At 42.9% G+C, this 27,305-nt stretch overlaps 1 protein-coding gene across 2 annotated transcripts in view; it reads left to right on the top strand.

The window, feature by feature from the left end:
• LOC310826030 (uncharacterized protein) overlaps positions 1-27,305 on the top strand; it is a 121,037-nt gene that overhangs the window by 29,994 nt on the left and 63,738 nt on the right. The window contains exon 2 of one of the 2 annotated variants that reach the window (XM_083700487.1): positions 7,821-7,998. The exons of the other annotated variant lie outside the window; for it this stretch is intronic. The gene's annotated coding sequence lies outside the window, so the exon portion shown is untranslated. The remainder of the gene's footprint in view (positions 1-7,820; positions 7,999-27,305) is intronic. 2 annotated transcript variants of the gene reach the window in all.

Genomic DNA, 27,305 nt, shown 5'->3' with positions numbered 1-27,305 from the left:
CTTTACGCAACTGCAGCGACCAGAATACTGATCGCAAAGAATTGGAAGGGGGAGAAAACTCATCATTATTAGAATGGCAAAACAAACTGCGAGTTTGTAGAAATGGCAAAATTGACGGCACTTATTAGAGGCCACTCAAATCAGAGAATAATCAAGGAGTGGGATGGTGTGAAGGAATACATGAAAAAATATGGTTCCGGAATTGAAATAGGAATAGATAATGGGTAAAACATGCAGGGGTAAGCAAGAAAAGAGCAATAGAATTAATTGAATAATTATGAAACTATAACAACACAACAAGATGGAAGAAGTAAAATACTGAGATCACACATGGGTGAAGGGGAGTGGGGGGCCTGTGGGAATCTATAATATTATTTATAATATAATTTTTTAAACTGTGTTTCATTTACATATAGCAAAAGGAAGCCTAGAGTGATTATGTATATTTTAATTTAGGTAATCTATGTAATAGGCTTAGGGATGCGGGTGGCGCTGTGGGTTAAACCACAGAGCGTAGGACTTGCCAATCAGAAGGTCAGCGGTTCGAATCCCCAGAACGGGGTGAGCTCCCGTTTCTCGGTCCCAGCTCCTGCCAACCTAGCAGTTCGAAAGCACGTCAAAGTGCAGGTAGATAAATAGGTACCACTCCAGTGGGAAGGTAAACGGTGTTTCCGTGCGCTGCTCTGGTTCGCCAGAAGCAGCTTAGTCATGCTGGCCTCATGACCCGGAAGCTGTATGCCGGCTCCCTCGGCCAATAAAGTGAGATGAGTGCCGCAACCCCAGAGTCATCCACAGCTGGACCTAATGGTCAGGGGTCCCTTTACCTTTACCTATGTAATAAGCTTATATTAAAATACTAATATGGATTTTGAATTTGATGCTTGTACTTTGTTTCGTTTTGGGTTTGAAATTAAAAAAAGGAGAAGGGGGGGGGAGGAGAATATTCATCTTCAGACCATTCCCTGACAAAACACATTGCCCTGTGTCCTTCCAGCCTCTTTCCTCCCTTGCTCCCTTCTGCCGGTTTGTGTGTCTGACTTAGATATCCTGTGTGCTGTATTTTGTTTACTGCTGAAACTGGATTTGCTCTCAGGAGCTAAGTTTTGTGCCTCACTGGGGACCCAGTGAGAATGTATGCTTTGAAAGCTCAGTAAACTATTACTGAAGAAGTCCTGCTGCCTCTGTGTGTGTTTTTGACCTCAGTGTGGGACTTGCTCTACACGTGGCCCCTACCCTGCTGCTACTTGGCACAGGCCCTGGAGTTGCTCTACTCAAGCATGCAAGACGGGTGCGTCTGTGTGACTGTGGTTTTTTTGCACTGTTATGGAAATGACAAGTGGGACCTACATCTTTAAAGTTGTTGCAATGTTACAAATCATCAAACCTTTATTGGCATCACTTACATTCAGAATAATCAGGCCAGTGCGATCTCGTCGCCATTTCAACAGTACAGTCATTTGCCAAAGGGAAGAAGAGGCAAGCAATCTACTTCATCTCTCCAGCAAGGGCAGGATCCTGTAGCGTACTTTGGCGACAAAAAATCAAATAGAGGAACTTAGCTACTGTCTTGGGGAGCTCCTGGTCTCTCCCCTGGAATAAGAAGCGTACAACCTCCTTCTCTGGTTTCCATGTTGCAATGCATAGGTGGTCTAAAAATTGTTGGCGGAGATCATCATACATTTTGCATTTAAGGGCCATGTGAGCTGGAGTTTCCACCAGGTGGGCATCGCATGGGCAGTTCCTATCTCCTTCTGCCAAAGCCACAAACCTGCCCCAAAGGAGGTTAGACGGATTAGAATTGAACCTAGCCAGTGAAAAAGCCCTTCTTTCTTGCGGGTTAAACAAAAATGGTAAATAATTAAGGTTAAATTCCTGCGCCCAAGAGAGTCGAAAACAAAGAGCAGACCATGTTTTTTTCCGCAGCTGAGATGAGTTCCTGGCGATCTATGTCCCACAGCCTAGTTTTTAACATGGCCTTGGCAACTGGGAAAGCCATGATGATGATAAGGTTGCAAATATTATGCCTGAATGTATCCTTTCGACTTGACAGCTCGGGGAAGATACCTAGCTTTATAAATTCATAGAAAATACATACTTTAACTGATTCTCCTCATTCCAACGCCATTTTGATCCTTAAAGAAAGGGGAAGTTGGGTTCCACCTCCCTCCGTGAACCAAGAAGCAGAAAATCAGATCGGCAGTGTCAAGCGCTCGTCCTACACTCGAGTAGGATCCTGGTAGAGACACATGCCCGACTGGCATGTTCTCTCCCTCCTGGTCATTCGTTCGGGAGCTTCAAAAGCTTCACAGCGACTGATGCCAACAGACATTGGCACACTTAGGGATCTGCAGAGTGTTTGCAGTTTGCGTAACAGAGCTCAGCAACTCAGCATTTTGGCTAATCTACTTTATTTACATATAAACACACACGGAGCACTGCAACACGGCTCCCTCTCTCTCTAGCATCAGACAGCAAAGAGAGAGAACAAAGGACAATGGTCTCACTTCAGGAACATAGTCTCCATCACTTCCCACTGTGGAGTCAAAAAGGCCATGACTGCAATCACGGAGCTGGAAATCTAACAGGCAGCAGGAACAGGGCATCCCGCCATAATCCCCCAAGCGTGAGAGCACAGACACAGCCCCCCACCCAGGGAGTGACCAGGGGAAACAATGGACATCTGCAGAGGCAGTTGAGCAAGTCAGGTGTTCTGAAAGCCCATCTCCAGACCAGTCCTGAGGGCAAGGAGATGTCAAGAGTTTTATTGTTCTTCTGGTGATGGGGAGTTAAGAGGTGTTGGGAAAGGGGTCTGATAAAGGGACCTAATGTTGGACTTGTGTCACCCTTGTATACCTGAAATATACTCAGAGTCGCAAAGTGATTTCATGCTCTTTATTCAGCTCATAGTGGTGAGGAGGAATGAATGTCCCCTCAAAGTATCTGCTTTATATACATTAATTACACAATGGGCTGCACATGATTGGCTAATTCTGGAATTCTACTGTAAGCCAATCAGGTTGTGGATTCACTTATATCTGGAGCATGATTGGGTGGTTCCTGCCACCCAATCATATTGCTGCATTGTTCTAGGACCAATCAGACTGCTGCATTCTGAATCCTATTGTTCTAGGACCAATCAGACTGCTGCAATTTGGATCCTATTGTTCTAGGACCAATCAGACTGCTGCAGTTTGGATCCTATTCAACTCAGTACATAACAATACCCCTCCCCCTTTGTGACATGCTAGTGATGATGTCTCAGTGATGCTGCTCCAAGTGTATTCTGGGATATTGTGGGAAGTTTTAAAAGAGGGGGGGTCACCCCTTACTCGGGGTTCTTACTCCTGTGGAGACCTGTTGCACAACAATAAGGATCATGGTCTACTGACCGCTGTTTTGCTGGAGCTTCCTTCTTTTACTGACCACATGGACCCGCGGGGGAGCAGCACCCCGATGAGCTTGGCTGTTGAGTCGTCTCTCACCCCAGAATTTTTCATTACCAATAATGATCTTTTAAAATGTTTATATTTTTTGTTGTCTGCCACACTCCAAAAAAATTCACCATCTTTTCTATCCCCAGCTCTGCTATCTGTCTCTACTCATTTTTCTTCTGTTGTCTCATATTTTTACCAACAATTTATTTCAATTTTTATTCAATTTAACACCTGCGACTTGGCCAAATTGATTAATCTTGTTGAACACCGTTGGTATACTTTCCGGTGGGTTTCTACCCTTATTACCAGGTTGTTTGCAAATGCCTTAAGTTCATATGATCTTCATCCCACTGTAATAATAATAATAATAATAATAATAATAATAATAATATTTATTTGTATCCCACCCTCCCTGGCCAAAGCCGGGCTCAGAGTGGCTAACAACAGGTAAAAACAGCCCAGTGTACACAGGGGCGCCGACTTATAAAAAATATTGGGGGGGCCCATACCGGGGTCCTGCCCCGGGAAGTTTTCTAAATTTTAGATGAAAATTAGTGAGTTTTAAAGTATTTTAAAAGTATTTTAGAGTCATATGATCAACATTAGAACCCCGAAAACTCGACTCTCTATAACTCCACACTCCGGGAAACTCGACAAGCCTGAAACACTTTTTGGCTTTGAAAAAAGAAACAAAACATAAACACGCACGGTATTTTCGTAAAAAGCTAATTTAATTTACAGTAACAATTATGCTTATAGACTATTACAGAGCAGTGAATATATAGCTCTGAAAAGACTGAAATGATATTTAAATAAATCCTAAACTATCATTAAAAGAATAAAACATAAAATATTGCTGTCGCACAGTAATAGCACTTTGATTAATAAGTGAAATAGCTAATTTAAGCTTACTTTGAATAAGTCTGAGGGTTCATTAAATAAAAATAATATCTCAAAGTTAATGCTTTAATACAGTTAATAAAGTTAATACAGTATGCCTAATACTGTATGTAAATACTGTAATACTGTATGTAAATAACGGGCTTTAATTGGGTCTTACACCCTAAAAATATTTAAGTATTTGAAAATAACTAATACAGTACTATAGTAATATAGAAATACAGTACTAAACTAGTACTAATATTTCGAAACTGAAAATTTAACATTCTGTATGTATTTAATTCTCTATTTTATAAAGATTTTTAATATCTGACAGTGAGTTTGGAGTAGCCCAATGCAAAAATCCTGAGGATCCATGTGGATCCGTGCTTTGTAACCACGTTTTTGCACCATTGTGGCCCCAGGCCACAGTGGGTGCGTGATTTTTTTGGTGCAGGCTGTAGCCATGGACATGCTATGTTATCTGATGGTGAATTTGGGGTGACCCAGTGCAAAGATCCTGTGGATCCATGCTTTGTAACCACGTTTTTGCACCATTGCAGCCCCAGGCAACAGTGGGTGCGTGATTTTTTTGGTACAGACTGTAGCCATGGACATGTAATGTGATCTGATGGTGAATTTGGGGTGACCCAATGCCAAAATCCTGAGGATCCATGTGGATCCGTGCTTTGTCACCACATTTTAAATGGGGAGGGAAGGAAAAACACAGAAGGGACAAGAGGGGTGTGCAGAGAAGCAGCTGGCTAAGAATGCAGGGGAGGAGTTTAACGGGGTGGGGGGGAGGAAAGGGAGGCAAAAGTGTCCCCCCCCAAGCCAGCCCTCTCTCTCTCTCTCTCCCACCTGCATGCATGGAGAGGAGGAGGTGGTGGGCTGGAGCCTGCACGCAGTGTGACTAGGAAAGAATTAGAAGGAAGGACTCGATCCTTTCCTTAACCCTCTGCTTGCCAGGAGGGCAGGGGATTCCCTGCTCTTTGTTGAGTTTGAGCAAACGCAGCAACAGAAGCGGGTGGGCAGTAAGACCCTGAGGCAGAATGCAGGAAAGCAGCAGCTTCCGCCTTCCCTCGCCCGATCTTATTTTTGCCTGATTTTTGCCTATTTTTGCCCCTGCGCTCCGGCTCCAGGGACCACACATTCGCTCAATAACACGCACAGACATTTCCCCTTCCTTTTTAGGAGAAAAAATCTGTGTGTTATAGAGCGAAGTTTACGGTAATAAGTTTTAAATGTCAATGTCGCCCCCTGCTCTGGGATCACTTGCTATTGTTGAACCTGTTGCACAACAATCAAGAATCTCAGTCTACTGACTGCTGTTTTGCTCCAAATTGCTTCGCTGGAATTTCCTTCTTTTGCTGACCACACGGACCCGCAGGGGACTTGGACCCCGATGAGCTGGGCTGCTGAGGAGACTCTCAACCCAGAATTTTCCTTATCAGGAACTTTCTGCAAATGGCCTTGGCAACACAACTCACTGCGTGGTTACAAAGTATACACATTTGCCTCTTTGCAACTGATGCTTCCGCTTAGCTCCGTTTCCTCAATGAATCCACCCATTTCGGGATGAAATAGAACTTCTGCCAGGAAAACCTGAGCTGAAATAGGAAGGAGAGCAAAACAGCAGCCCTGTCTGACCCCCGTCAGCCCCCAGACTCCCCCAGTCACGTGGCAGGAGATTCTTCCTGAGCCCCCCCCCCCCTGAGATGGGTATGACATCATGGATGATCCATATGATCCATTGGTGATCCCCATGATGCAAGCAGACTGGTCCAAAGAGCAGATCTCTATGCCTGAATGAAAGGGGTCTGCGGTGATGGATTCTGGAGTCAAGAAATCCGCCCTTTCCAGTGATCTCTCCGGCTGGCCCGGAAAAGGCAGGGAGCAGGAATCCTCAGGGATCCCGACGGACAGACAGACTTGTCATGTTGCCAAAACACGAACTCGGAGTCTGATTGATTTCCATGCAGAACTCATTTTGTGACTTCGCTGTTGGATTGTCGGGATCAGCCCCTCCCCCCTCTCCTGATCCCCAGAAGGAAGACGGGGGGGGGGATTTCCTCTCCTCCTCCTCCCCCCCCCCACCGCTCAAAACTTTCCCTCCCCTCCCGGCACATCCTTCTCTCATCCCGCCCACACAACCCCAAATCAGCCCCCCCCCCAATACATTGCTCCTCCTCCTCCTCCTCCAATCCGGCTTCGCTCCGGAAATGAGGGGGGTAGCCCCCCTCCCAACCTGCCTGCTTCTCCCGCAAGTGGAGCTTCCACTCCGGTTTGCTGCTCTGCCCCGTAGATCTGGGGGGGGGGGGCGCTTTCGGAAAGGGGAGGAGGATGGGAAGAGGAGGATCCCCGCCCAACGTGGATGTTGCAGGAAAGAAATGAGAATCGGAGCGAGGACAAAGAGGTAAAGGGGTTGCGGGGGGGGGGCGGAGAGAGAAGAGGACCCAGAGACCCCTCCAGCTCCCCCAAGCGCCTTCCGTGGGGCCGGGATCCCGGCACGCGTCCTGCGAAGGGGCGGAGATGGGGCGCCCACCCACGAGGACTCCCTGGGGCGCGGAGAAGCGGGCCAGAAAGGGTTAAGGGGTGCGGGAGGCGCCTGGATAGAGACCCCGCTGTCCCTCCCTTGCCCCTGTCGGGGGGGGGGGGCTGCGAATGGAGAGGTGTGGCGCGCAGGGCGAGGGGTGACCCGAGCCAAGGGGGCCTTTGGGTGCAGGGGAGACTCCGGGAGAGAGGGAGGGGGTCCAGGAATGGGGGGAGGGAGGGGAGCATCCCTGGGTCAGGGAAGTGCAGCACTGGGGGGGGGGGGGGAGATAGGAAGACCAGTCTTGGGGGGGCCGTCTCCATCGTGGCTTCCTCGGGGAATCTCCGGAGGGGCCGCCTTAGCTTCTCCCTCCCGCCCAGGGATGGCCCCCCCTTCAAGGCGACCAGAGAGGGATCCCTGAAAAGTGGGGATCCTGTCCCCCCATCTTTCCACCCTGCAACCTCCGTCTTCTTCCCACTCCATAAGCCCCTGCCCTGTCCAGACGCAGCCATTCTGCCCAGTCCAACCATTGGTCCCCCTGGAGAGGAGAGGAAATCCCGAGAGGAAGAGGGGAGGGGGGAGGCCTTCTCAGAAGCGGCTCTTGGTTTCCGCAATCCCACCCAGGAAGCAGCCAGAAACCTTTTCCTCTCTCTCAGGCTTCCATCTTTAATTGTCCTTTCTTGAGGATGATAATGTACACCTGTCCTCAGAAACAGGGGTGCATAGTCCATGGAATGGCTCTCAGGATTGATACAGAAGTTGCACCTCAAAAAATAATAATAATAATAATAATAATAATAATAATAATAATAATAATAATATTCCAACAGAGATGAAAAATACAGTAAAATGTCACATATTAAAAACTTCCCTGAACAGGGCTGCCTTCAGATGTCTTCTGAATGTCAGGTAGTTGTTTATCGCTTTGACATCTGACATGTCAAAAGCATTTCTGTTCCTCTTATTCTTTGTAGCCAATGTCAGAGGGACTGACAAGCTGAGATACAATCCTTCATCATCCGATGACAGTGACTGCATGAATCTTCCCAGTCAAAGGACCCATTTTCATGATAGACAGTGCCTGGGGCTGGAGGCTCTACACACCGGGTGTCCCTGTGCAGGCCAAAGACTGCCAGTATTAGCACAGGTGAGGTGTGTGACCTTCCCAAATTTACAGACTGTATGTGAATGAGAGTTTGTGGGTAGGATTATAGTTTATGGCAACCCTGTGATTTTCTCCACCCATAACATTTTGTGAGCTGATATTGCAGTACGAATTCCAAATTAACTACAAAAAATCACATGATAATAATAATAACAATAACAGTACAGTGGTACCTCGGGTTAAGAACTGAATTTGTTCTGCAGGTCCGTTCGTAATCTGAAACTGTTCTTAACCTGAAGCACCACTTTAGCTAATGGGGCCTCCTGCTGCCGCTGCGGGATTTCTGTTCTCATCCTGAAGCAAAGTTCTTAACCCAAGGTACTATTTCTGGGTTAGCAGAGTCTGTAACCTGAAGCGCCTGTAACCTGAGGTACCACTCTAGAAGTTCTAGTATTAGTATTTTCCCCCAGCCGCTCTGGGCAGCTTACAGAACATATAGGTAAAGTTAAAGGGACCCCTGACCATTAGGTCCAGTTGTGGCCGACTCTGGGGTTGCGGCGCTCATCTCGCTTTATTGGCCGAGGGAGCCGGCATACAGCTTCCGGGTCATGAGGCCAGCATGACTAAGCTGCTTCTGGCGAACCAGAGCAGCGCACGGAAATGCCATTTACCTTCCTGCCGGAGTGGTACCTATTTATCTACTTGCTCTTTGACGTGCTTTCAAACTGCTAGGTTGTCAGGAGCAGGGGCCGAGCAATGGGAGCTCACCCCGTCGTGGGGATTCGAACCGCCAAGCTTCCAATCGGCAAATCCTAAGCTCTGGGGTTTAACCCACAACGCCACCCGCGTCCCTGCAGTACATATACAAGACAGTAAAACATCCAACATTAAAAACCTCCTGAAACAGCTGTCTTCTAAATGTCAGATGGTTGCGTGTTTCCTTGCCCTCGGAAGGGAGGGCATTCCATGGGGCAGGAGGCCCTCTGCCTGGTTCCCTGGAACTTCACTTCTAACAGCAAGAGAACCAGCAGAAGACCCTCAGAGGCGGACCTCCCTGTCCGGACTGAGCGATGGGGGTGAAGATGCTCCTTCAGGTCCACAGGGCCGAGGCTGATGAGGGCTTTAAGCTGCAGATCTTGCTCCACCATAATGATTGATGCATAGTTAGCAGAGTAGGAAAAAACACTCAAGAGGCAGAAAAAAATAATTCAGCTGAGAAATTTATTACTGAAGACAGATAAGCATGACAGGACCCAAAAAATAGCAAAAATGTAACTCACAGTAAAACCCTGACTTAGCAAACCAAAACAGCACTCAAGTAAGAAACAGACAAACAGAGTAGAGTAATATCAGAATAGGAAGTGGGAGCAGGAGCATTTCAATACTGTAATTCATATATAATTCAATGTCAGAGTAACCCTGGGACTAGATAACAAGCCTCCAGGTGGACGTGCCCCCTCTGCCCTTCACGTTCCTCCTCTTCCGCACGGGCAGAATCTGCCTTCTGGACTGTGGGATTCACGGTTGTTCTCCTCCTCTCCATCCACCAGGGCTTGACTTCAGGTGCAGCAGAATTCCCCAGCCCCCCAAGGATTTGAGACCCATCAGCTTTCCTCACCTGGTTTAGCCGGCCGGTTGAAGCCGTTCCTTGAACCCCTGTTGCATGCTGACAGCTTCTGGAAGCCACAGGTGAGAGCTGAGTGCAGGGTGGGGACCAAGGGTGGAAAAATGACCCCAGAAGGTGCAGGACATGTCTCCCACCAAAGGAACTACTGCTCCCCAACACCCCATGACATCTAGATGCAGGTAGGTAGCCGTGTTGGTCTGACACACTTGAAATAAAAAAATTAAAAATAGTCCAGTAGCACCTTAGAGACCAACTAAGATTGTCCTGAGTATAAGCTTTCGTCTCCATGCAGACTTCTTCAGATACACTGACACTGATGTCACCAGACCCTTGTATATCGTGGGAGGGTGGGTGGGGTTTTTCTCAGAAGGGTACTCCTTTTTTTTAAAAAAAATGATATTTATTAAAAGTTTAACAGTTACAGAAAAAAGAAAAAAGAGAACAAAAAGTTACAATACTTCAAAAATAAAAGGCAAAATAAAAAACAATACAACAAAACAATAAGAAAAACAAAAACATTTCAAGAGAAAAACATTTAAAAACACATCCAATATTTCCATATCTTTGTCTTTCATTTACTTGTTTCATCGACCTCCTCACACCTCCCTTTTTTGTATTCTAATTCAATTAGCTATTTCAGCAAATCCTTTCCATCTTTCTCAATTTTTGTTCTATAATTTATCTTAACACAATCTGACCTTAAATTTTACACTTTGGCCCATTAACAATCCATTTTTACTTAGTTCTTTATAACATTTCTGCTAAAACTATGTAACTTCATTCCAGCATCCTTCTAGCATTCATTAATTTTACAATATTTCTGTAAATATACTTTAAATTTTTTTCCAATCTTCTTCCACCGACTCTTCTCCCTGGTCTCGGATTCTGCCAGTCATTTCCGCCAATTCCATGTAGTCCATCACCTTCATCTGCCATTCTTCCAGGGTGGGTAGATCTTGTGTCTTCCAATGCTTTGCGATAAGTATTCTTGCTGCTGTTGTAGCATACATAAAGAAAATTCTGTCCTTCTTTGGCACCAATTGGCCGACTAAGCCCAGGAGAAAGGCCTCTGGTTTCTTCAGGAAAGTGTATTTAAATACCTTTTTCATTTCATTATAAATCATCTCCCAGAAGTTCTTAATCCTTGGGCATGTCCACCAAAGGTGAAAGAATGTACCTTCAGTCTCCTTACATTTCCAACATTTATTATCGGGCAAATGATAGATTTTTGTAAGCTTGACTGGTGTCATGTACCACCTATAGATCATTTTCATTAAATTCTCTCTTAAGGCATTACATGCCGTAAACTTCATACCTGTGGTCCATACCTGTTCCCAGTCAGCCATCATAATGTTATGGCCAACATCTTGTGCCCATTGAATCATAGCAGATTTCACCGTTTCATCCTGAGTATTCCATTTCAACAGCAAGTTATACATTCTTGACAGATTCTTTACTTTGGGATCTAACAATTCTGTTTCCAATTTAGATTTTTCCACCTGGAAGCCTAATTTTTTGTCCAAATTATATGCCTCCATTATTTGATAATAATGGAGCCAGTCTCACACTCTGTTTTTTAATTTCTCAAAGCTCTGCAGTTTTAGTCTATCTCCCTCTTGCTGCAGAATTTCCCAATACTTCGGCCATTTAGCTTCCATATTGAGTTTTTTCTGAGCCTTTGCTTCCATTGGTGACAGACATCTCGGGGTTTTATTTTCTAACAGGTCTTTGTATCTTATCCAGACATTAAACAGTGCTTTCCTGACAATATGGTTTTTAAACGGTTTATTTGCTTTAACCTTGTCATACCACAGATATGCATGCCAACCAAATACATTGTTGAAACCTTCCAAATCCAACACGTCAGTATTTTCAAGAAGCATCCATTCTCTCAGCCAACAAAAAGCGGCTGATTCGTAATAAAGTTTAAGGTCTGGCAGGGCAAATCCACCTCTTTCTTTAGCATCAGTTAATATCTTAAATTTTATACGAGGCTTCTTGCCCTGCCAGACAAATCTAGAGATATCTCTCTGCCACTTCTTGAAACAGTCCATTTTGTCCAAAATTTGCAATGTTTGAAACAGAAACTGCATTCTTGGCAATACATTCATTTTTATCACAGCAATTCGACCTAACAATGATAACTTCAAATTTGACCATATTTCTAAGTCCTTTTTCACTTCAGTCCATCATTTTTCATAATTATCATTAAATAAATTCACGTTCTTTGCGGTCATATTAACCCCTAAATATTTCACTTTCTTAACCAGTGTTAATCCTGTCTCCTTCTGAAACTTATCTCTCTCGATCTCAGTTAGATTTTTCTCTAAGACCTTAGTTTTCGTCTTGTTTAACTTAAAATCTGCTACCTGACCAAATTCTTGAATCAGTTCTAGTGCTCTTTTGGTACTAGATTCTGGCTCCTGTAAAGTCAGTACCAAATCATCAGCAAATGCTTTCAGTTTGTACTGTTTAGCCCCCACTTGTATACCTTTTACCAATTGGGCCTTTCTAATCATATTTAGCAAACCTCCAGGACCGATATAAAAAGCAATGGAGAAATTGGGCAACCTTGTCGTGTTCCCTTCTCAATCCTAAATTCTTCCGTCACAACGTTATTCACAATTAATTTAGCCTTCTGTTCTGAGTAAATTGCACCTATACCATTTCCTTTTTTTTTAATAGCTTTATTAAACAGATTTTTAAAATACACACATACCAAAGAAGTAAAAATACATGAAAGAAGAAAAAAAGAAACAAGAAAAAGAAAAAGAGAAAGACACAAAAAAGAAACAAAAAGAATAAAAAAAAACACTTATACACTTACAAACAGTAGACCTCCGTCCAACTCAGTTTGGGGTTACATAATCTTATAAAGTTTCTGCAGTTGTTCTAACAGTAGTTCTAAACATCGTAGGTATTAATTACCGTCTGTTGATAGATTATTAATTCCCAAGTTAGTCTCAATATAACTTAAAAATTTAATCCACTCACTTTTTAGTTTTACAGTGTTATGTTGCCTGATTCTTTGTGTTAATCTCGCTAATTCTATATATTGAAACAGTCTCTCTTGCCAATCTCTAATCGAAGGTATATCGGGGGATTTCCACTTCTGCGCTATTAAAATCCTCGCCGCTGCCGTAGCATATTGAAAAAAAGTTTGATCTACATTCTTTATTTCCTCGCCAATCATACCTAAAAGAAACGCCTCAGGTATCTTAGGGAAATTATACTTCAAAAATTTTTTCAGCTCCTCATAAACTTGTCCCCAGAATCTCTTCACCACACCACATGTCCACCAAACATGGAAGAAGGTCCCCACCTTATCTCTACATCTCCAACAAACATTTTCGACATTCCTGTACATCTTCCCGAGCTTGGCCGGGGTCAGGTACCAGCGATACATCATTTTTTCTAAATTTTCTCGGAGAGTTGCACATGCCGTAAACTTCATACCCTTCTTCCAAAGTATCTGCCATTTGTTATATTCCACCTTGTGCCCGAGATCTCTTTCCCACTTAATCATCACCCCTTTCACCTCTTCCTCTTTAGTGTCCCATTCCAATAATTGTTTATACATTTTGGAAAGGATTTTATTATTGCTTTCTAGAATTTCCACCTGGTATCTCGATTTTTTTTCGCTCATCCCTAATTTTTTATGTTCACCCCACAATGCATTAATTTGGTGAAAGTGTAACCATTCCTTGATTTTATCCTTCATCTCCTCATATGGCCTGACCTTCCACCCCTCTTCTGTTTTAACTAGTAGATCTTCATACGTCCACCTTTCACCTGTCATGTTCAGTTTTTTAATTTTAACAATATCAACCGGGGAGAGCCACCAGGGTGTACCTTTTTCGATCAAGTTTTTATTTCTATTCCAAACTTCCAGTAACGGGCCTCTGATGATATGATTGGAGAAGCCCCTATGGACCTTCCCTTTCTCCTGCCACAAGTAGGCATGCCAGCCAAACCTAATGTCGAAGCCCTCTAAATCTAATAAGTCTGTATTCTTTAGAGTGGCCCAGTCCTTTATCCAACATAGGCAAACTGCCTCATAATAGAGCTTAATGTTCGGGACTGCAAAACCACCTCTCTCCCTGAAGTCCGTAAGATGTTTAAACTTGACTCTGGCCCTTTTCCCTTGCCATATAAACTTGGCCAGGATTCTCTGCCAATTCTTAAAGCATAATGTACCTTTGATTACTGGAATATTCTGAAATAAAAATAGCAGTCTCGGGAGGATACACATCTTAATCGCGGCCATCCTTCCTGTCCAAGATAGTTTCAGCCTATGCCAAGTGTCTAAATCTTTCTTAATTTCTTGCCATACCTTGTTATGATTGTCTTCCACCAGATTTTTATTTTTCGGAGATAGCCAAATTCCCAAATATTTTACCTTATTCACAACCTTAATTCCAATCTTTTGTTCCAGCTCGATTTTTGCATGTTCATCCAGATTCTTTATTAAGATTTTAGTTTTTTTTCTATTTAGTTTAAATCCTGACAATTTGCCAAAGTCCTCCAAAAGTTCTACTACGCTCCTGGCACTGTCCACTGGGTTCTCTAAAGATAAGACCAGATCGTCGGCGTACGCCTTTAGCTTGTATTCCTTTTCCCCAATTCTTATCCCCCTTATATTTGATGTTTCCCTTATTTTATTTGCGACTACCTCCAAAACCATAATAAATAACAGGGGGGACAGTGGGCAGCCCTGTCTTGTGCCTTTCATGATTGTAAAGGGCTTGGACAAATTATTATTTATAATCAACCTAGCCCGTTGCCTTGTATATATTGCTTTGATGCCTTCCATATAAGGGCCTTCTATTCCTGCCATTTTCATACATTGTAGTAAAAATTCCCAAGAGACGTTATCGAAGGCCTTCTCAGCATCAATAAAAATCAAAGCTGCCGGAATGTCTGTCCTCATATCTAAATATTCGATAATGTTTAATATGTGACGGACGTTGTCTTTCTGTTGCCTATTAGGGAGGAACCCCGCTTGGTCTTTATGAATATATTTTTTTAGGTGCTTCTTAAGTCTATTTGCCATAATATCTGCAAAAATCTTATAATCACTATTAAGCAATGAAATTGGCCTATAATTCCTTATATCCGTTTTTTCCTTTTCCGTTTTTGGTATTAAAGTAATGTAAGCCTCCTTCCAGGAATCGGGGATCCTCCCTCCTTGTAAAATGTTATTAATGACGTCCGTAAGCACCGGTGCAAGGTGTTCCCCTAGCGTTTTGTAATACCTCGTGGACAAACCGTCCGGCCCAGGAGCCTTTCCAGGCTTCATCCTGTTAATAGCCTCTTTAACCTCATCTAGTGTAATATTCTTATTCAATTGTACACTATCCTCTTCCACTAGATATTTCCCTCCACATTGGTCCAGGTATCTTCCTATTTCCATACTATCTTCTTCTCCTTTTTCATACAACTTCTCAAAGAATTGGGTGAACCCTTTTTCTATTTCATCTGGATCTTCTGTCGTGTTATCCTCCGTTGTGAGTTTATTAATCACATTTTGTTTGCTCCTTTTTCTTAGCTGCCACGCAAGTAACTTTCCCATTTTATTTGCCGACTCAAAATATTTCTGCCTCATAAATTTGATTCTCCATTCTACCTCCTGATTTAATAAGGCTGAATATTGTGACTGCAACACTTTAGAGGTTTGGTTAATCTCTTCATCTCCCGGGTTTATCGCCAATTTCCTCTCACATTCTCTTAGCTGTGTGAGGATGTCCTCTTTCTTTTGTTCCCTTAATTTCCTTCTATGGCTATTTTGTTGTATTAAGAAACCCCTAAGGACCGCCTTCCCAGCGTCCCATACCGTATCTATAGGTGTGTCTCTGTTCAGGTTTAAATCAAAATAATTTTTCAAGGTACTTTTAGCCCTTTCCGTCACCTCTTCGATATCAAATAAATGTTCATTCATCCTCCACCTATACTGTCCCTTTGCTGTATTTTTTATTTCCAGAACTAAGGGGCAGTGATCGGAGAGGGTCCTGGGTTGAATTTCACATCTCGTTACGCTCATCGATAATACCCTTGACACCCAGATCTGATCAATTCTGCCCCAACTCTTGTGGGGCTCGGAGTAATGAGTGAACTGTTTTATAGTCGGGTTTTTATACCTCCAAATGTCAATTAGGTCTAAATTCTCCTCAAGATCACTAAAAGATTTTGGCAATTTCCCCCGGTTTAACCTCCCCTTCTTTTCACTTCTGTCAAAATCCGGTACTGGAACACCATTCATGTCTCCAAGCAGGATTAATTTATAATTTTCAAGTTCCAACAAAATGTGTTCCAGTTTCTCAAAAAACTCAGTTCTATTTACATTCGGGGCATAGACCGTTACTACATTAATTCCCCCCCCCCCCGGTAATTTAATTGGATTCCCAGTATCCTTCCTTCATCGTCTTTACAGATTAATACGGGATCCCACTTTTCTTTAGCATAAATCACTACCCCTTTTTTCTTATTTATCTCCGAATTAACGAATTCTGCCCCCAGTTTTTTATTCACTAAAATATGCTTATGTTTCTTAGCTATATGGGTTTCCTGAAAGCAAATCACATCATATTTCTTATTTTTCAAAGCCTTCTCAATTTTATTCCTCTTGACCTTCTCGTTCAGCCCATTCACATTCCAGGACAAAAATTTTAATGTGTGAGCTATTATTTACCTTTATCTGTTCCGGCCTCTCTGACCGAAGTCCCGAACTAAAATCTGGCGCCTTTGTTTCCTAGGAGCTCCTCCTCTTCTGCCGTCCCTTCTCCCACTACGGCCTCCTCTTCTTCATCTCCTGAATCTTCTACCCTCTCCTCCTTCTTCTGCCCTCTCTCCTGCCCGTTCTCTCTCTCTCCTCCTTCCTCCTCCTCCCTATCTCTTAATCTATTTTCTACCTTTCCAAGATCTCTCTCATACCTTCTCATAAATTTCTCCACTTCCTGTATGTCCATCAGTCTAAATTTTTTATCTTTATAGAAGAAAGTGATCCCTTCTGGGAACTCCCATCTAAATTGTATACCATTTCTCTTCAGGGCGGCCACCAATTGTCTATATCCTTCTCTTTTACGTAGCAGCCTAACTGGTATTTCTTTATAGATAATAATGGGCCTGCCATCAATTCTTAATTTATTACGGTAGCTCGTTCCTAAAATTAGGTTTTTCATTTCCAGTGAGTTGAAAATCACCAAGCAGTCCCCCAGGAATTTGTTAGTTTTCAAATGTTGCGGTCTTGTCATTCTAAATGCATTCTCTACAGCAAGAGCCATCTCTTCTTCTTTTAAACCTAGCCACTTAGAGAGTTCCTTAATCATCTTCCCTTTTATATCCTCATTTCTTTCCTCACCTACTCCCCTAAATTTAAGATGAAGCTGTTTTTGCCGCATATCTGCCATAGCCAAATTATCCCAAATCTTTTCTTGTGCTTTATTTATCTCTCTTAACTCTTCTTTCATCTTTACTGACTCTTTTTTCTGTTCTCTCATTTCTTTCTGCAGTTTTTTGTTAGATTCCTCAATTATTTTGGATTTTGCAGATAATTCTTGAATCTTAGTTGAGAGTTCCCCAACTGCTCCTTCTATCTTTTTATCAATCATCTCCTGCACTTCTCCCAGTTTACTTTCCATATATAGCTCGTTTTGCTTAAATTCCTCCTTTATTTTTGCCCATAGGTTATCTAAATCTTTAATTTCTTCCTGACGGGATAGCTTCCTTTCCCCTGGAGTCCCACCCCCTCTTCTCACTTCCTTTCCATCCTTCCCCATCATTGCCAGATCTCACCCTCAACGGGCTCACAGTCTTCTTCCTCTTTCCCCCCTAAGCCCCTCAGTCTTAAATGAAAGTAAGGCAATTCTCCAGTTTAGACACGCCCCTCGTTGCGAAAAACCAACCCAGTACCCCAAGGGGCGGGAGTCCCGTGGTAGTCCCAGAGAGAAGTACTGGAGGAGGAGTACCAAGTGGCTTCCGCTCAAATCCCAGGGATTTTCCCTCGCTACGCCCTCGCTCCTTCCCTAATCGAGACCAGTCCAGTGTTGCCGGAGCGGTGAATTATTAGCCTGCAATCGAGCCTTAACGACGAATTATCCGGTATAATCTCACCAAAAATTAACCAAAATAGTCTCGCAGAAGTCTCCTTTCCACAGGTCACCCACAAGGTTAAGATAACGTGGACTTGTCACTCTTTACCGGGTGAGGGTGGCTGGGCAAAACTCCTCTGCCGCCTTCCACCTAAGATCCCATCTTTAAGGTCTTTAAAGGTCTTTAAAGTTTTTCCGCAGCGGTCTTCTTCTCTGCCACTCCTCTTGCGGTCTCTCACCTCTTCTATTCCAACCACTCCCCACCACTTATAGTCTGTATTTCCCCCGTGGAAAGGAGGGGTGCGCGGGGTCCGGGAGGGCTAGGCGTAGGACACAGCAGGCGGCGTGGACAGGCGGCGCAAACCACATAGACAACGACGTAAACAACTTAAACAGGTAACGCCCTTCTTGGCGTCCTTCTTGTTAAGTAAAATTTTAAGTCCTTGAAATCCCCTCAGCGGTATTATCATATGCTTACAGTTCCAACTCGGATCGTACTCACTCAGTCAGACTAGTGAAAACTTCCTCATTCCTACGACTTCCAGTCTGCGCCATCTTAGCTCCGTCACTGAGTGGACTCCAAAACATAATCCTAAAACAACCAGGCGTCTCCCAGCTTTAATTCTGAATCCACACATTAAAAATGCGCTTTAAAAAAGCGCTTAAACAAAAACAACACTGGGGCTTCCATTCATATCTTTAAAGAAGCTCATCGCATTTCTCAGCTGAGGCTCGAGGCATCGCGTTGTGGAGTCGGTAACTCCCCGTTCGCGCTCGCGGTCCTTCGTCCTCGCGCCCAGACGGCCCAGAGGAAACCGCACGACCGCTCCCACGCTGCCGGGGACCTGTCCCCCAAGGGTCCCCCCCTTGGGATTTTTGGGGTGCGCTGAGCCTGAGCGTCTTCCCCAAGCCTCCACAACGCTCAGAAAGCCAGGACGAGGTTCTCTGCGCTTCCGCGCTGTCCACGACCGGAACCGGAAGTCCGCACCTATACCATTTCCAAAACCTTGACCAACCCCATCCCCTGTAAATTCTTCTTCATAAAACTCCAAGAAATGTTTTCAAAGGCTTTCTCCACGTCCACAAATATCAAAACTGCTTTAGTATTAAACTTCACTTGTAGTTTTTCTAAGATATTAATTATATTCCTCGTATTGTCAGACAAGTGTCTGCCCGGGAGAAAACCCACTTGATCTTTGTGAATTTCTTCTGTTAACACCTTTTTTAATCTTCTAGCCAGAATGTCTGCAAAATTTTTATAATCCACATTAAGCAGTGATATGGGGCGGTAGTTCTTAAGCTGCGTCTTTTCAGTCTCTGTTTTCGGTGTAAGTGTAATATATGCTTCTTTCCACGACTCTGGTGCCTTTTTCCCTTCCAATATTTCATTACAGACTTCTTTTAAAGGTTGTATTAACCATTCTTTCAAGGATCTGTAGTATCTTGAAGTCAATCCATCCGGTCCTGGGGATTTACCCAATTGCATATTCTGGATGGCTCCTTCCACTTCCTGTTCTGTTATTTTATAATTCAGCATTAACTTATTTTCCTGGGAAATTTTTTGTAGTCCATTAATTTTCAAAAATTTGTCAATGTCCATTTCTTTCTGCGTCTCCTGTGTATATAGTTTTTTAAAATACCTCTGGAAGCACTTTCTAATTTCCACTGGATTCTGAATATTCTTTCCTTCCACTTCTAAATTCGTAATAGTGTTAAGTTTCTGTCTTTTTTTCATTTGCAGCCAAGAGTTTTCCGCACTTGTTTGCCGATTCAAATGTCTTTTGTCTCATCTGTTTAATCTTCCATTCTATTTCCTGATTCATCATTTTCATATATTGTACTTGATATAATTTTATCTCTTTTTAAATCTCCTGCGACTTTGGTTTCACCCTCAGTTTCTTCTCTCTTCCTTTACAGTATTTTTTCCAGGATTCTATCTTTTTTCTCATTTTGAGTTCTCTTCTTAATTGCATTCTGTTGTATCAAGAATCCTCTCATGACCGCTTTACTTGCATCCCAGATTACTCTTTTTTCCACAGTAGTGTTCATATTTATCTCGAAATAGTCTCTCAAGGTTTTTTGGGCCTTCTTGGTAAATTCTTCATTCCTAAACAAAGTATCATTCATCCTCCATCTAAAGGAACCAATTGGCATCAATTTCATTTCCATCTTCACGGCATTATGGTCGGAGCAGGTTTTGGGGCAAATTTCCACTTTATTAATCTTCGGAGCCAGTCCTCTCGTTACCCAAATTTGGTCAATTCTTGTCCATGTCATTTTAGCCTCAGAGAAAAAGGTTCCCTCTCTTCCCAGGGGGTTCTTCGTTCTCCAAATATCAACTAAATCCATATTTTCAGTCATGTCAAAGAAAGTTTTTGGTAGTCTTCCATCCTTGGTGACTACCTGTCTCTGTGCCTTGTCCATATTTGTAATAATAATAATAATAATTTTTTATTTATACCCCGCCCTCCCCAGCCAAGGCCGGGCTCAGAGCGGCTTACAAGCCACCACACCATGCATATCTCCCATCAAAATCATATGGTAATCCATATAGTCCATCAGAGTCTCATGTAACTTCTTAAAAAATTCAGATTTTCCTTCATTTGGTGCATAAATACCTACTATCAAGAATTTTTCTCCTTGCATTTGAATTTCAATTGCAACAAATCTTCCTTGATCATCTTTAAATATGAATTTTGGTGACAGGCTCTCCTTTGCGTAGCGGACCACTCCTCTTTTTTTGACTTTATCCAATGAAATAAATTCTTGGCCTAATCTTTTATTATTCAATAACTTCCTGTGTAGCCTTGTCATGTGTGTTTCTTGTAAACAAATCAAGTCCAAATGCTCTTTTTTCAATAAATGAAAAACTCTCCGCCTTTTTTCAAGGGAGTTCAGTCCATTCATATTCCAACTCAAGACCTGCAGCGCCATCATGTGGTTACTTTGATACCCCCCCAACTTCCCCCAAAGCTTACTCCTCTTCTGTTGGTAATGATGTTGGCACGTTCACTGGGGGGTCCAATCCAAAAGATAATGTCAATATGTCCAACGGAACCTGGTTGGTGATCTTCTCTCCAATCCTCTATCTGGTGATCTTCTGTCCAATGCTGTTGACTCTTTTCCAATTCCCTTCTGTAGGTCTTATTTGTAATTAAGCAGAAACTTTATTTTATCTTCTACTGATCTTATTTTTATTTTCCTTCCTTTAAAACTGAAAGATAAGCCTTGAGGGAATTCCCACCTGAAGATAATTTTGTTCCTTCTCAACAGAGCAACCAAATCTCCAAAGTTGGACCTAAGGTCCAGAAGATGTTTTGGAATATCTTTAAATATTGCCACTCTGGATTGAAGTATTGCCAAGGTCTTGTCGTAATGCCAGCCCAAAATTTTATCCCTCTCTTCTTTAGATCAGAGGGTAATCAAACAGTCTCTTATTCTGTTCTTCTCCTTCTTCCCTCCTCTTCCAAGTCTAAAGGCCCTGACAATTTTGAACTCCTCTTTTCCCAAATCCAAGTCCCAATGATCTGCAAATTCCTCCGTACGATAGTCTATCAAAGAGTCCTTTTCCAGTTCAGGTACAGCTCTGATCCTCAGGTTTGTCTGTTTTTCCTTGAGCTCAATCATAGAAAGCACCAATTTGTGGTCATCAAGTTGCTTCTGCAGGTCTGGAACTCTCTCTGTTTCCAGTTGAGTTACCTTCGCTTCCACAGCAACAACTTTTTCCTTGACTTCCTCTGCAATCTGTCGAGTTGAATTAGATTCCTGAATCAATTTCTCAATAGTTGCTGTATTTGTATTAACTTTTTGTCCCAAACTATTTATACTTTGTGTGATCTAATTTTTTATTCATTTGTTCCAATGATTCATTTATCTTGCTTAATGCAAGCGCCAAGGCCTCTTCTGATATCATTCCTTTTGATTTAGAGTGCGTTAAAACAGCCGCAGATGGGGCAGGAGGGCCAGATATAGAAGCTCTTCTCTGCCAAGACTTCACAGATCTTGTTGTTTTGTCTTGAATTGGTGGATCTATTTTTTCTTTTCCATCTGCCATAACACTTAAGCCCTTCAAGGTCAGTTCCACAGTCCCAGAAGGGTATTCCTACTACCATCTCCCACTACCCTCCACTATATGAAGAAGTGTGCATGCACACGAAAGCTTATACCTAGAACAAACTTAGTTGGTCCCTCAGGTGCTACTGCACTATTTTTGTTAATTTTTTACTTCAACTGTGTCAGACCAATATGGCTATCTGCCATTAAGTACAGTTATCTCCTGCTTTTCAGTGTCACTTTAGGATAGTCAGAAGAGGGGCACAGGATCAGGCAGCACATCATCATTATAAAGAACCATGTGGGTGGAGTGTTTCCCATTTGCCAGCTGCTTTCCTTCTGCTTCTCCTGCTCTCTCCCTGCAATGTGAGGCATGTAGACAGAGGTCCATCTCCAAGAACAGGAGCTTCCCTGAGCACCCATTCAGCTGACCCCAAGCACCAAGCCTTGTCACTAGTTCTCTGACTGACCCAGACCACAGTCCCTGAAAGAGATGAAGGCCTGGGTCTCCCAAAATAGTCTATATGAACCTCCTGAGGTCAGTGAGACTTTGCAGGTGATTCATGAAGATCTAGAGGTGGAAACGGGGGCAACCACTTGATTTGAAAGGCAGTCCCACAGGACAACAGTATTCCAAGATCATGCTGTGTTATTAAAGATGATTGAGGATTATGAAAGTTTGCTGATGCATTACTACCATTTGACATCATAGCATTTTCATTTCCTAAAAATTGGGAACATGGGAAGGACATGGGAGAATGTAGGACATGTTGAAATAAGAGAAGGTGCTAATGGCGGTTGATGTGTCCTTTTCCCCCCTGTGTTCTCTTCCTTGAAACCCAAACAGGATTTCCTTTCTGCCCACTCTGAAAAAGGTGATGGAGAAGACAGAATTGCAGGGGACAGGACACCTTTCGTTTCATTGGGAATAGCCATTAAAATATGTGAAATGTGGAATATGCTTCACTGAATGAGCACACATAGTTCACATCAATGAACACAAAAAATAAAGAACCCATTTAAAAGTATGGAGTGCGGAAAGAGCTTCTCTTTCAATGCAAAACTTAGAACACACCAGCGGACTCACACAGAGAGAAAACGTTTTAAGTGCAGGGAGTGTGGGAAGAACTTCAGTCGGAGTGGAAACCTTAAATTGCACAAACGGACTCACACAGGGGAGAAACCATATGAATGTTTGGTGTGTGGAAAGAACTTTAATAACAGTGGAAACCTTAGAAGACATCAACGGACTCACACAGGGGAGAAACCATATAAATGTATCGAGTGTGGAAAGAGCTTTAGTGATAGTGGAAGACTTAGAAGACATCAACGGACTCACACAGGGGAGAAACCATTTAAATGCATGGAGTGCGGAAAGAGCTTCAGTCAGAATAGAAGTCTGAAATTACACCAACAGACTCACGCTGGGGAGAAACCATATAAATGTATGGAGTGTGGAAACAGCTTTAGTAAAAGTGGAAGCCTTAGACAACATCAACGGACTCACACAGGGGAGAAACCATATGAATGTTTGGAGTGTGGAAAGAACTTTAATAACAGTGGAAGCCTTAGAAGACATCAACGGACTCACACAGGGGAGAAACCATATAAATGTATAGAGTGTGGAAAGAGCTTTAGTGATAGTGGAAACCTTAGAAGACATCAACGGACTCACACAGGGGAGAAACCATTTAAATGCATGGAGTGCGGAAAGAGCTTCAGTCAGAATAGAAGTCTGAAATTACACCAACAGACTCACGCTGGGGAGAAACCATATAAATGTATGGAGTGTGGAAACAGCTTTAGTAAAAGTGGAAGCCTTAGACAACATCAACGGACTCACACAGGGGAGAAACCATATGAATGTTTGGAGTGTGGAAAGAACTTTAATAACAGTGGAAGCCTTAGAAGACATCAACGGATTCACACAGGGGAGAAACCATATAAATGTATAGAGTGTGGAAAGAGCTTTAGTGGTAGTGGAAGCCTTAGAAGACATCAATGGACTCACACAGGGGAGAAACCATTTCAATGTATGGAGTGTGGAAAGAGCTTTAGTGATAGTGGAAGACTTAGAAGACATCAACGGACTCACACAGGGGAGAAACCATTTAAATGCATGGAGTGCGGAAAGAGCTTCAGTCAGAATAGAAGTCTGAAATTACACCAACAGACTCACGCTGAGGAGAAACCATATAAATGTATGGAGTGTGGAAACAGCTTTAGTAAAAGTGGAAGCCTTAGACAACATCAATGGACTCACACAGGGGAGAAATCATTTAAATGCATCGAGTGTGGAAAGAGATTTAGTGATAATGGAAACCTTAAAAAACATCAACAGTCTCACACAGGGATGAAACCATTTACAGTGGTGCCTCGCAAGACGAAATTAATCCGTTCCACGAGTGTCTTCGTCTAGCGGTTTTTTCGTCTTGCAAAGCAAGCCCATAGGGAAATTCATCCTGCGAAGCAACTCAAAAACGGAAAACCCTTTCGTCTAGTGGGTTTTACGTCTTGCAAGGCATTCGTCTTGCGGGGCACCACTGTAAATGCATGGAGTGTGGAAAGAGCTTCAGTCAGAGTGGAGACCTTAGAAATCACCAACGGACTCACACAGCGGAGAAACCATATAAATGTATGGAGTGTGGAAAGAGCTTTAGGGTTAATGGACACCTTAGAGAACATCAACAGACTCACACGGGATAAACCATTTAAAGGTATGGACTGTAGAAGGAGCTTCAGTCAGAGTGGAACCCTTGATTTTTGTAAACAAATTCACACAAAAGACAAACCATATAAATATCAGGAAAGTAGAAAGAGGTTCACTCTTAGTGGAAGTTCAAAATCAACAGACTCATGGACAGGAAGAACTTGCTAAGAGTTGAAACCCTTCACACAATCAACACACTCAGAGAGGAGAAGCAGTTTAAATGAAAAGACTGCAAAAAGAATAGAGTAAATTTGTGACATATATTGAAAGTAATTGTAGAAATTTTATAGCTACAGTAGGTCTAACATAAACCTTGTGACGTGTACATAATTGGAACAGAAACTGTAAGAGTAGAAGTATACCAAGAAAACCGCAACAGGATAGGAAGGAAGTCGAGGCATGATCCAAAGCAATGTAAATAAGATGATGGTACCAAAGAATGATTGTTAAGAGTTTGTTTTAGTTGTTGACTGTTTTGGCTGGTTTTCTGTTTAACTGAAAATCTCAATAAAAATAATTAAAGAAAAGAAAAGACTGCAAGAACTGCTTTGTTTATAATGGAGTATTTAAGGAACATCTAGGGACTCTCATATGGGAGAACCCATTTAGATGTATGGAGTGTGGGACGTCTTCCTCTCAGAGTCCACTCTGAGCAATGAACTCAGCAGGAAATCATTCGTAAAAGCATGAGGTATATGTGAAGTTCCAGTGTTTATATGTAAAACTGTATAATAATGAAATAATGAAGGCAACTGTAGTAACGGTCGCCTCCAACCTCTTGCCCCTCCCTTCTCCTGCCTCTGCTCTCCGGCCAGGCAAGGACGCACCAGGGCAGGGTTGGCAGACGTATTACTTTTATCAAACACAACAAATAGGTCTCAGTAGAGCTGCCACCACTCCCTCTTGTCCAGGGGACCCAAAGTCACAACCCAGGGAGAAGGCTGTGACCCGTTATCTTGGCCGTCCCCCTACTCCACAAGCTGTATCCACAGTCTTGCAGGCTGAAGTTCTACGGTAGAGCGTAACCAGGCGTAAGGCTAGGACTTAGCTATTCCCCCCGGAAAGGCACACAACTAAAACAGTTTCATACTAAAAAGATTTATTTTAAAATAACATAAGAAACATGCTAAAATAGCAGGCACTTCTTTTGAGCATTACAGATAAGAAAATAACAAATTGGTATAGTATGACTAAGTCTACATACTCACAACTCTAACACAAAGATAGGACAGTTGAAGTTCTTTAGGACTCTGCTAGTCGAAGACGATTGAAGATCTCCATCTCAAAAGATGAATAGTGGCCTATTAAGCTGGAACAATAGAGCCTGGCATCTTTGCGGTTTGCAGAGTAAAGGCAAAGAGCAAAGAGCAGATAATCCTCTGATCTTTTATTCCCAATTCGCAACCTGCGTCGTAACTTTCAAGCCAATCATAAGACTCAAATTATTTTTGAATGCGCCAATGATCGGCTTGCTGGTCAATCAATTTACCTTTTGACAGCTGGGCCAATTTAGAATTCAACTTTTAATCAAATGCTTCCTCCCTTCCGTGGAAACTAACCAGCGATACATTCCCAAGCAATTCAAGGACAGATAGCATCACTGGGAGGGGGAATATTCACACATTCGAACACAGGTGTTAAATCAAGACTTCCTTGGTTCCAATAAACCTTTCAGCTGAGGAGTCAGCTAGTCTGGGGTTTTAAAGATACACAACTCCTTTCCCAGGATCCTTGTGGCTGATGAAACTCCCACAAGGCCTCACTCTCTTTGCTTGACCAAAGAATAATTTTCTAAATATTACTAACTTTACTACACCCTCCCCTCCAAGATGAAATTAGAGGGTGAAGTCCCATAATTTCATCAAAGAAAATTATTTACACACTGAGGTAGATCATCCGGTCCAGGGGGCTCTAGCAGCTTTAAACATACAACACTAGCAACACCCCCCTAATCCGATATTTACACAGTTTCCAGACAGTACTCCATAATAACATCTCAGGGCACAGATTGGTACATTCTAGACAAAGTATCAGCAACAACATTGTTCTTTCCTGCAATGTGAGTGACTTTAAACTGAAAATCTTGAAGGGCCATGCTCCACCTAAGCAGCTTCTGATTGGATGATTTTACCCTTTCCAACCAACACAGTGGAGAATGATCAGTCTGAACCTCAAAGGAATTACCCCACAGATAAGGCCGCAGTTTGGTCAGAGCCCAGACCAAAGCAAAACACTCTTTCTCGATGGTGGAGTAATTTTGTTCAGAAGTGACCAACTTTTTACTTAGGTAAACCACAGGATGCCAATTCCCTTCTTTATCTTCTTGGAGCAAAACTGCTCCTAGCCCCGTTTGACTGGCATCAGTTTGCACTACAAACGGACGTCTTTGATCAGGAGCCAGCATGACTTGGGAGCTCATAACGGCGTGCTTTAACAAATCAAAGGCCCTCTGACACTCCTCAGTCCAATTTACTTTAACTGGCAAAGATTTCTTACAAAGGTTGGTAAGAGGAGCAGCTAGGGTTGCAAAGTGATTAACAAAGCGCCTGTAATAATTCACCAACCCTATAAAAGACTGTACATCCTTTTTCACGATGGGGCGAGGCCATTCTTGAATGCACTGCACTTTGGCCTCTAAGGTCTTGATGTTTCCCGACCCAACTCTGAATCCCAAATACACCACTTCTCCTTGGGCAAACTGACATTTAGATATTGTAACAGTCAGGTTCGCCTCTTGCAACCGGGCCAAAACTCTCTGCACATGCTTAAGGTGTTCTGGCCACGTCTCAGAAAAGATTGCTAGATCATCCAAATAAGCACAGCAAAATTCATTCAGGTCATGAATCAGGGAGTTGATTAGCCGTTGGAAAGCTGCAG

Source organism: Podarcis gaigeae (genome assembly GCF_964106915.1).
Source record: "Podarcis gaigeae genome assembly, chromosome: 10".
Taxonomy (NCBI): domain Eukaryota; kingdom Metazoa; phylum Chordata; class Lepidosauria; order Squamata; family Lacertidae; genus Podarcis; species Podarcis gaigeae.
This window is presented reverse-complemented; position numbering and strand designations above follow the sequence as displayed.